Raw genomic sequence first — 11,510 nt, 5'->3', positions numbered from 1 at the left:
GGGGGGCGGTCGGTCTCGGCCCCGCCCGGCCGGGGAGGACCCGGGGCAGAGCCCAATGAAAGGGGCTGGGGAAAGCGGGGTCCGGCGGGCCGGCGCTGCCCGCCCCCCGCCTCGCTGCCCCGGGAAGGCAGCCGGGCCGGCGGCGGGGGTCGGCCCTGGGGGCTCGGCGGGGCTCGCTCGGCGGCGGGGCCGCGACTCCGCTGTCCCGGGCGGACCTGACACACAGTCCTCCCGGGAGCGCGGCACGCCGCAGCGCCGGGGCATTTCCCGTTGTTCCCACCCGGTGCCCCCCGCGCAGACAGGCGCCCGTGGCTGTAGGTGCTGTAATGTCGCGGGAGTGCACGGCAGAGCTCTGCATCCCAAAGGAGAACGGCTAAAAATAAAACGGAAAGGGTGAAGCCGCGGTTTTGTCTGCAAATGCCGTGCTGTAGCAGGCAGCGTGAGGGACATCACTGCACCATTCCCCGCGCAATGAAAGGCACCGCATTCTGCACCGCAGAGAGCACCGGTGACATCCTCCAGTCCGACACATGGAGGAACCCTCCTTCGAGGCGTTTGCCGGGAAGTGGCGATAATCAGGACCTGAAGCTGTTTCAGCTGCACCAGAAGCCCCCTGACCCTTCCCCCAGCCAGCACCAAGCTCTTGCGCTGCCAGCCCGGCTGCTGGGCCGAGGTGCCACTGTCCCCACCGGCTGGCTGGGACCTGAGCTACATTCTGAGAGAAACCCAGCCCACCCCGGGCCCCTAATTTAAGATTTCTGCTTTTCATGATCCCAAAGCAAAAGCTTTGGGAACTTTTTTGGATGAAATTAACTCCATGTAAAGATCAAAACTTAGGTACACAGTACATTTCTCTTTGGCACTTTCCCCCCCTCAGTTATCTTCTCAGGCAGCTCCATCAATCCCTCCTTTCTCGTACAAAGCAACACTTTCACTATCAGATAGATAGTGCTCCAGCAATACCCTTACGCATCTGGCAAGCAGATGTCTTTGCAGGTTGGGTGATGTAATAAGTACAGAGAAAAAGGCAATCACTATTTTCCAGAAGGACCACCTCTTTGTAAGCAGTGTTCCAGAAATCCAGCCTCTATGGCAGCTGCTCCCTTTTCCCAGGCTGTGACTTCTTTTGCAATTTTTTTTTTGGATGGCAGAATGCATCTCATGTAATGGCATTAATTCCTACCTAATGGGTATCATTCTGTTGCAGAAGAGTTTTCAGTTAGACTAAGCTAAATCGGCAATGAAACTGATAATTGTAATCACCTCATATATTTACCACTGCTTTGATGAGTTTGTTTTGGCCGTGGAGCAAAAATCACTTCCTGGGATTCCTCACTTCCGTCCATACTTAAGATGACTTAAAAGTGATTCTAAGTAATGATTAGTGTCTCCAATGTCAAAAATTCCAATTAGCATCCCGGAAGCCCTGAAAGGGTTCTGCACTTCTATGAGGACCACTGCAGTGTGCATTAAAGTAACCGCAGAGAAGTGCATGCACAGAATATTCTATAAAACAGCCAGAGACTAGAGAAACAACAAAGCACCTTTTGTACCGGTGGTCAGCAAGAGGCCAACAGTGCTGCTACATCCAGTCAAGCCTGGACCTTCCTTCATTTTCATCGTATTCTTTTTACCTTATTCCAAAGTTAGGATATTAAATCACCATGCCTGTTCCCAGCTTAGGGTGCGTGCCTGAGACACAGGCAGGCAACCAGCCCTTTCTCCAGCTGGAGGAACAGAGCATCCACCTCCCCCTGGAAGGGCTTCGCGTGCTTCCCAAACTCGGGTTGGTCACAAAAGAGAAGAATTTATGAAACACTTGTTTTGCTTCCTGGGACAACGTATTCTGAGAATTCATACAAACAAGGGCAAATACCTTAAAGAAAATCTAAATACGTAAAAATAAGTGAAAAAGACTTGCTTATATCACAACAGTTTTCCTGCCTGTTCAGGATTGCTCCTTACAATGCAATTGTAAAAGGCAATTAAAATTACTAATAGGTCCAGTTTACCAGTTTGTAAATAGTAACATATTGGATCTATCCCACTTTTCTTCCTGCTCAACATGTCCCTCAGCAAAAGAATAGTTGTCTTTAGGTGCTTAATGCTGTAGTGAGCGTTAGGTCTGTGCTATGAATGGTTTTGGGCAACCATTCCATACTTGAAAGGTTTGATACAGTTAACATTGCTTTTGCTTTATGTTAAAATGACCACGTAATCACACTTGTGCATCCTCTCCAACTCAGTAAGAACAAGCTATCAAGTAACTGCAGCTAAACACTGTGGTGTCTGAAATAGAAAAGCAAGATTTTCTGAACAATGCAGCCCAGATGCATCATTTATGTCTGCTCATCCGACAAACAAACTTATTTCCATGTGCCCTTGTGTCCTCCTGGTTTTACCTGGGAAGTTCCTTCATAACTGGGAATCCCTCCATTCTTGAAGGGGTCAAAGTAAATAGCATCCACAAAAATCATTACAGCGCACACTTTAAATGAATCTCCACTGGGCTTGAGTCCCGAAGACACTTGCAAAGGAGGCTTTTTATAGGCACTTGGCTGTTCGCTGACATGGAGCTGAAGCAAGTCATAAAAACATTTCTTCGTGGCTAAGCTCAAACTCTGCGAGGTGACTTTGCAAGTAGTGCTTGATTGGCTTTTCACAGGAGTTCCTGAAGGAAACGTCACAAGGCCAGGTGCCTGCGGTGCCGAGCCCCAGGGTCTATCCCACCGCATGGCTGCAGCGCCCAGCTCTGCTTCACCAGGGCTGTTGTAGTACCTGGCACTCACATCCCTCGTGTCTCCGTACTCCATTGTTTGCCCGCAGCCACACACCTGTGCCTTGGGCCAAATACTCAGGAGTGTTAGAGACAAATCAGAGTTGTGTGTGTTCTGGGGTTACTGTGAGACCCGCAGTGTGGCCCCAGAGACGAGCGGCAGCGCCGGGAGGCAGGAGAGCCAGTTTCAGCCCAGCCACTGGGGTGACGGCACCGTAGCAAACGGCAGGAGCAGACACCCCATAACCTGGCTCTCCAAGTGTCTCCGCAGGGCGCTCGCAGCCACGCTCTGTGCCTTTGGCCCTTGCTGCCCACCGCCAGCAGCCTGCCCAGACCCCGGCCTCCGGCACGTCCTGGGAGCCGGCGCCGGTGCAGGGAAGCAGTGGGCTGCTGGCCTGGCCTGGCCTGCAGGACACAGGCACGGCATGCTTCAGGGGGAAACCTGCAGGGAAATGCTGATCCATTCCCCTGGAACATCAAGATTTGCTGTTTGTAGGTGTCTTCGTAGCACCACGTCTAATTTATAGCTGAGTAGACGTAGCACAGAAGTGTACCTGACACCGATAAAGTAAGTGATCTCCAGACAGAGCACCCAGAAAGCTAAATAATTCCGGCCTTGCAAAGCTTATACAAGAGTTGAATAAAGAGCAAAAGCGTGCGCTGTCTGTGACTTGAGGGAAAGCAAACATTGATGTTCTGTTTTCAATACAACTTGTAACAAGCAAAATAAATAAAAAGTTAATTTCAATACAAAGACCCATCTTATGATAGCCCCAGTTTTGGAGCACTACTGGGGATATTGGCTCTTGCATGGATCTAGAAGATACAGGTTTAAATCCGTAAAGTTTAAAAAACCTTCTAGGCCTGATCCTGCCATCAGTAAAACAATGTGGTTACATGAAACATGTAATTTTAAAAATTATGAAGTATGTTGCTTTGTTTGAAGTACTTTTTTTTTTTTTTTTTTTTTACAAGTAGCCTGCAAGACTTCTGCAAGAAACTTTCAGGAAGAGTGTCCTTTTCAAGTTTCTATCCCCTCTGTGCATTCATCAGCAATTAATAATAAGCTGATTCCTAGCATATAAAAATGTATGCCCTCTTGGGAAAGCCTTTGATCCAGAAGAATGTAGAAAAACAGTTATGGATAAAAAAAGTCAGAAGAGCTCATCTCACTCCACTCTGCATTAGGAGAGGAACTGTGACGAGTGCAGGTGTGTACCTGAAACAATCTGTAACTCACGGGGAACTGACAGCACTTCAAGTTGGTTAGAGTCCCTTGAAATCATCTAGCAATTTGGCATGGGGAATCTAGTAGTGTAATAAAGCCAGAAATGCTCAGCGTATTAATGGCAAGAATATTGTCTCCAGACTTCTCCATTTCCATATAATGATGATTTAAAACAGAGAAACCTAGGGAAGGCAGAAGCACTGGGAGAAAGTGGTTTGCAGATCCCGAATATTTTTTTTCTCGGAGTATCAGTACTTGAAATGAATATATGCCTTGACACCAAGAGCAGGTGGGGTCATCTTTGGTGCAAGCACGTATAAAAAAAGATGATCCCTGTCCCCACGCTGAGAGTAAGGATTTTTGCTTTTTCTTGTCTTGTCATCTGCCAGCTGGATGAGAGCAAAAATGACTTTATACTGCAAATGCCCGCACAGAAGTCTGAAAATCAGCTCTGAGAATGTGGAATTACATTTCTTTTTACTACGCTTCATCTTGTGAAGCAAGTTTAGCATTAGGCAGTAGGAGATAATTCATGCTGGAGACAAGGATGTGCACTACCTTGACATTTTTTGGTAGAGGCTGGTCAGCAATAGATTAGTGGGACAAGCCTACAGCCGCCTAACTTCTCAGCAGTGCCAGGCAGCAGAGCTGGGCTGGTGCACTCACCTGGGGTCAAGTACCACGCCACGTCCTAGTTTATCAGCTGCTGCAGAAATCAGGACATGGAAATCTAAGGCAGAGGGCTGTGGGGAAATGGGATAATCCATTGGCTGAGGAAAGAAACAGCAGCTGCAAGAACTGGGAACTCTCCCTGCCTCCATCAGGTTCCTTGGCCATTTCTAGATGTGTTTCTTGCATGTCTCTGGCTGATGGCTTCTTACTTTGGGGAAGACGTCTAGGTTATAGTTTTATAGGATCACTGAGCACTCAGAACAGCAGACGGAGTCTGTTGGAGCAGTTAGTAAAATCATAAAGCATTCTGAACAATTATCAGATATCAGGGCCAATGGAATATTCAAAAAGGTGCAGTGAACCATAATGAAAAGTTCCCAGTTCCCTGGAAATAGTATCTCCTCACCTTTATTTTTTATTTTTTTTTAATTTGCTAAACATCCAAAGGTTGCAGGAAAGCCACCCCCAGAAACCTCGTGAGGAAGCTGGCAGCTGTGATCTGGTGCACCGGGTGGTGTGGTGGCCAATGGGGCTCCTGGTCACACAGCCTGCACGGAAATCACAGAGACAGCTTCATTCCCAGGCGCTGCCTGATGTTTGCACTAAATGAGGCGCTAGGCCTGTGGGAAAAATAGTATGCAGGCAAATGATTAAATCATGTCACATAATGCACGTTGCATGGGGGAAGGGAAGAGGGAGCTGAGCTATGCTTCCAGGGGCAGCGCTCGGTCTGGATTTGTCCAGCTTTTGAGAGTTTAACTCTTGTAAACCTAATGGTGTGCTTTCAACTTTTTTTAGGATGCAGTTTTGTCCTCCTCCTTGTTTTGTTACTTTTTATTCTCTCTGTCTCTGACTCACTCGCTGTGCTCGGCAGTACCTCGGGTGAGTCAGGACAGAGGGCTAGCCACTAGCCACAGGGGGACATCGGGGTGAACACCCCCATTGGCAGAGGTGCAAGGCAGAAAGAGCAGGATGAGAAAAGCGGCCAGCTGAGCAGTTCTATGAAAAGCACCAGCTGCAGCCCAGCCTAGGGAGAACAAGGGAAAACTGCTTTTCTGGGGAAGAGGGAAAGCGAGAGCAGAAGCGCAGCTGTCGGAGGTGAGCACGGAGGGATGGGTAGGTCGCAAAGCTGGTGTCACTGCATGGGCATTGCCCCCTGGGTCCCTCTCCCCTCAGCTCTCCCACAGCACGGTGGGTGATGCCCTCCTGCTTGCCCTACAGAGCAGAGGCACACTGTTGTGGTGCTGCTTTTTATCCCATGGTGCACCAGGGACAGAAAATCCCTGACACAAAACAGTTCCCCCCATACACACATCTATCACACACATGAAAGAGAAAGAGCAGCAATAAGGGAGCAGCCCAGCCAAGCCCCACACAAGTCTCCATGTCAAGGTGCAATATTCCCCTGGAGACAAACACTTTTTGCTCAGCCACTGTCCTCCCAGCCAGCTCCTTGCACCACACATCCCCTCGGAGCAGGAGCTGGATCCTTCAGTCTCCGACCTGGCTGTCAACTTAGCAAACCTCTGCCCTCCCAAAGCACCTGAATTTGCAGCACCCCCACCCTGGGTCCTGGGCACAAACCCAAAACACCTCTCACAAGCCAGCTCCCTCCATCACACTCCTCTGGGGGACCCACTCCCTCCATCACACTCCGCCCATGAAACAGCCTGGCCTGAGCTCCTCACCCCCAGCCCCGCTCAGCAGAGTGTCAGCATTCCCCCTTTTGGCTGTCCCCCTGTGCACCAGCCCCAGAGCCCACGGGGCTGCCAGGGCGGGCAGGGTGCTCCCACCCAGGCCAACCTCCACCAGGTTCCCCACAGCACCACTGTCACCATCAGCCAGCAAGTCAGTGTCTGTTGGTGCATGCGCTGTGTGAACAGGGGCACGCTTGGACGCGGGTGTGCACTGGCGGGGCGATGTTGGATGTGATGGGGGCACAGGCAGCCCCCAAAGCAGCTTTGTGGGAAAAGACCATTGTAGGGAAGCTGGGGAGTGACGGGGAGGAGGTGGTTTCTGAGCAAGAAACTTGAGGGAAAGCAGAAAACCCCAGAGGCAGCTTGAAAAGTAGTAGTTTGTGGCCAGGCAGGGGGAGCGGTGGGACAGAAACCCGCAGGACGGCGCACTTCTCCCGGGAGATGCAGAGGTACAAACGTCTAATTGTCAGCACATGTCAATATATATATGTATTTTGTGTATATATATATATGTATATATAAAATATTATTTGGTACTTTGGTGAGCAGGCACAATAAAAAGGAAACGGCCACGTAATTTAGTAAGCCAGTGAATGGTATAAAAGTGAAAGAGGAGGATTTCTCATCTTGGGTCTCCTGCTGAAGTTCCCAGCCAGAACACCCTCTTTCCAATGAAAAAGAAAAAGAAATAAAGAAAAAATCTACTATCAGCTTTGTTTTGACATTCCTGTGACTTTGATTGTTTTAAGACATTCAGGTGGCTTACCCCCCTTTTGTTTCTGTATTTCTTTATTTGATGGAACATAGGAACTGGTGCTGCCGGTTTGTCCCTTTGTGCTTCATTTCACAGCCGTGAGTGATCCCCTGCAACGAACACATTGTATGCATCTGAAGAAGGAGGTTCAGTATGGCTTTGTCTCCCAGTTTCCTCTGAAATTCTGGGGCACGGCAGGGTTTGTGCGGCACGGAGGGCTGCCAGCCTGCCGTGACCCTGCATGCCTCAGCCGCTGTGGAAAGCCCGGCTTCCTCCTTCCATGATGGGACCACACGGGCTGTGTCCCCCCCCCCGTGCCCCGAGTCCCCACCACGGGGCAGAAGCCCCCTAGCACGGGGGGCACCACTCAGCTCCCACAGCTGCCGCCCCGGTGTGCTGGTCAGAGCAAAGGGAAAGGAGTGCTGGCAAACAGGATTGCCACACAGGGATTCCTGTCATTTCCCAGGAATGTTGAGAGGGGTGACCTTGGTCCAAAACATTTACCAAATCCATGATAGTAAGGAAATGAAGATACTGTTGTTATCCTCAGAATAACTCCAGCAGGACCCAAAGCAGGCATAGCTTTATTTTTTTTTTTGCAGGACAATGTGGCAACCAGCACTTTTTGTTTCTGCTCATTTGATACCAGAAAAAATGGTCCTGAGACAGGGTTTGGTGTCTGGATGCCCAGCCAGTGCAGCAGCTGTGCCTGCCTTTCCCGCCGCTCCCCCACCGGGTCCCACATGCCACCGACAGAAACCCACCCCAAGGCAGCAGTGGCGGGTCCCCAGTCCCCCGCCGGAGATTCTGCCTGTGGCACCAGCTCGCCCCAGCATTCACCACCAGCTCCCCCCAGCATTCACCACCAGCTCCCCCCAGCATTCGCCACTAGCTCCCCCCAGCATCTGTCACCAGCTCCCCCCAGCATTCACCACCAGCTCCCCCCAGCATCTGTCACCAGCTCGCCCCAGCATTCGCCACCAGCTCCCCCCAGCATTCGCCACCAGCTCCCCCCAGCATCTGTCACCAGCTCCCCCCAGCATTCGCCACCAGCTCCCCCCAGCATCTGTCACCAGCTCCCCCCAGCATTCGCCACCAGCTCCCCCCAGCATTCGCCACCAGCTCCCCCCAGCATCTGTCACCAGCTCCCCCCAGCATTTGCCACCAGCTCGCCCCAGCATTCACCACCAGCTCCCCCCAGCATTCACCACCAGCTCCCCCCAGCATTCGCCACCAGCTCCCCCCAGCATCTGTCACCAGCTCCCCCCAGCATTCGCCACCAGCTCCCCCCAGCATCTGTCACCAGCTCCCCCCAGCATTTGCCACCAGCTCCCCCCAGCATTCGCCACCAGCTCCCCCCAGCATCTGTCACCAGCTCCCCCCAGCATTCGCCACCAGCTCCCCCCAGCATCTGTCACCAGCTCCCCCCAGCATTTGCCACCAGCTCCCCCCAGCACTCATCTTTGTGGGGTGACAGGAGCCAGGCTGACCCAACCCTTCAGCATCGATTAGCCAGGAATTAGGGAACGCTGCTCCTCTCTGCAGCGCCGGCTCTGACCTGCAGCCATTGGAACGTCCGGCTGCTTCCAGCTCCCTCAGAGCACTGGCGTTCCCCTTTCCCACTAATACTGTTAATTAAAGACTGACACATCCCAGCTGCAGCAGCTCCAGTGTTGCCCATCATCTTCGCTTTTGGTGTTTCCATTAGTGCAAAACTTTGCTAAAAGCCCTTAAAGATGACACTGAGGATTCACCACCTCCCAGGTAGCATCTGGTAATGCCGGATTGCTGCAGCAGCTTCAACATGCAAATGTATCTCTTTCAGTCACCAGCATTCAAGGTTTAGTCAAGGTCTGGAGAATTTGGTATATAAACCCTTTCCGCTACTCTCTAACAGAAAATGTAACAGAAAATAAGGCCCTGGGAGTTGTCACCATACGTCTTTGTGAAAACTGTGTGCAATGAAGTTCCATGCTGCTGCCAGTCCCCAAGTCATCGTGACAAATAACATATGGACCCAAATCTTCCTCCTTCAAGTGAAAGGGAAGTTTTATCAGTAGTAAATGACCCCAACCTCAACAATGGATCACTTCTGAATAGATAATAAAATTGTAATGAGTACCCTGGATGAGTGACAACCATTACGGTTGATGTCTGTTGACTGTAAAGTTGAGATGTGGATTATACTACTGTGCAACCACATTTGTTCCATGCAAAAGGCATTAAAGGAATGGAAAATCTGTTGTATCCTCACCTCCAGCTGTGGGTGGGTGGAACCTGGCATAATGGAGAAGTTAATGAAATTTTTTGTTTGCAGACCAAGTTCTGGGCTAACCTGTGATTGCCACTCCTGCAGGGTTAAGAGCAGCCCAAAGTTACTCTGTTCTTCCTGAGGACCTTTTATTGCTGCTCGGACCATCAGCACAAAGGAATGCCCTGACCGTTCCTCTCTCCTGGGCATAACTTTGTGCCAGCTTTGGGAAGGCCAACCTAAAATCACTCTAGCTGCTTTCTGACAGCCAGAATTCTCTGTATAGGAGTCCTCAGGGAGTAGACCCACTAGATTTAAAATGCTGAAGAGAGACACTGAAGATGTATTTTGTGCTTATAGGAAGAGCAGATATCAGCCGAAGTCCACTGCACAGAGGTCCAGGAAGGGCAGTTTTCCAAAGGGCCAAGCCGGCGGCATCTGCCTCATACAGTGGGGAATGGCTGCAGCAAAGCCCAGGGGAACAGTGACCATGAATCCTTCTGCTCAAACTTTGAGGCAGAAAGAGGGCTCTTTTTTGATAGTTCACTGTCAGGAACAGGACTAACTCACCAGGCTGAGGACTCTCTGTAAGGACTCCATAAGCTTTTGGATGAAAAATCATATACAACTGTCACAAGTTTTGGTGGGTCTTCTCTGTACAGCAGAACCCTGTCCATCAGTTTAGAAACTGCATGAACTGGAGCATTTTCACAAACATATAAGAAGGACAAGAATGCATCAAATATGGCAGAATATGAGTCTTTGATGCTCCTTGTATCACTTCTTCCTCCTATTCTGTCTGACCTCAGACACAGCTGAGAGTTACCTGTTTTCCAAAATACAGTAGAGAGGGATCCTCCTAACAGGAGGAATAGCATCTGTCAATCCCATCTAAAACAACAGAGTATATGAAAATCATTTCTGTGATGGGTGGGTTTATTTTAGCATTTGTTCATACAACAGCCACAGGCAGGGCATCATCTCGGAAGTGTGCTGGATTTCAGTATTCACTCATTCATTGAATGACCAGATTTTGGCTGCAATATCTTTCTGGATGTATTTCAAGACCTGTTGTTTTTAATGGTTTCGGCAGATGGCTGTGTAAACTCAACATCCCATGATTATGATTCATCTCTGTGAACAATTTTAGTTATCAAGTTTGATTAGATCACTATGTGATTTTATACTATTCATATGTACACTGAATGCATTCACAGCCAGGGCTGTGCTTACCCAAATACCTTTTTTTGTGCTAAAGGACAAAAAGCACATATGAACATTTTCATTTTTTCATATTTAATATTATGTTTCTTTTTTAATGGCTATTATGTTCTTGTTCAGTTATACATCATAGTTGTTTTGGTTTACTTAGGCATTTAATTATTTCCCTTTTTTTCCCAGAAAGGTTTGTTGCAAGCATGCACATAAACATAACTATTGCCTCGTTTTGCCTTTGTGGGGTCTGGCATTTTATATACTAATACATGACATGTTAACAAGTACCCACAATTTAATGCACCTTCAAAACCATGTTGCAAATAAACAACACCTCAGAAGCACACGAGCATAAATATTTTGCTTTGGAAATGCCTACCTAAAAGATGAGGTAACCACACTTGACGGTCTCTTCTCAGCCCTCTCAGAAAACACTGGGGCATCACTGGATCATGCTCTCAAAATGCTTGTAGGTACCCGTGCCCTGAGGTCCCTCAGGAGCACCTTCTGGTCAGCCTGAAGCACTGGGAAGGATCGCAGACACCAGTGTTTTACCAGAGTGTGGGCTCCCACCTGTGAGATGCAGCAAGTTTAACATGTCCTTTATGGGCTTCTGAGTCACAGCAGCTTCTGACAGCTGGCCCGCAGTGGGAGTGCCAGCCTGCTGGTGGTGGTGGTGGTGGTGGTAGTGGTGGTGGTGGTTCCCCTCTCTTGTAAATCTGTCTCAAGTTTTCAACACTACCTGTTAATGTGCATTTAGGAAAAGATGGGATTTGGTCCCTTCCTCTTTGCTTCCCACTAACTGACCTCCTTCGTGTCCAATTTTGACTCTGATGCAATTTGTAGCCATCCCACTCTTGAAAAAAGCAGAAAAAGCAGAGTGCTCGCCTAGGAAGGAGGGTGTGCGCAGAAAATGC

The sequence above is a fragment of the Falco peregrinus genome, chromosome 4, assembly GCF_023634155.1.
Source record: "Falco peregrinus isolate bFalPer1 chromosome 4, bFalPer1.pri, whole genome shotgun sequence".
Lineage (NCBI taxonomy): Eukaryota > Metazoa > Chordata > Aves > Falconiformes > Falconidae > Falco > Falco peregrinus.
This window is presented reverse-complemented; position numbering follows the sequence as displayed.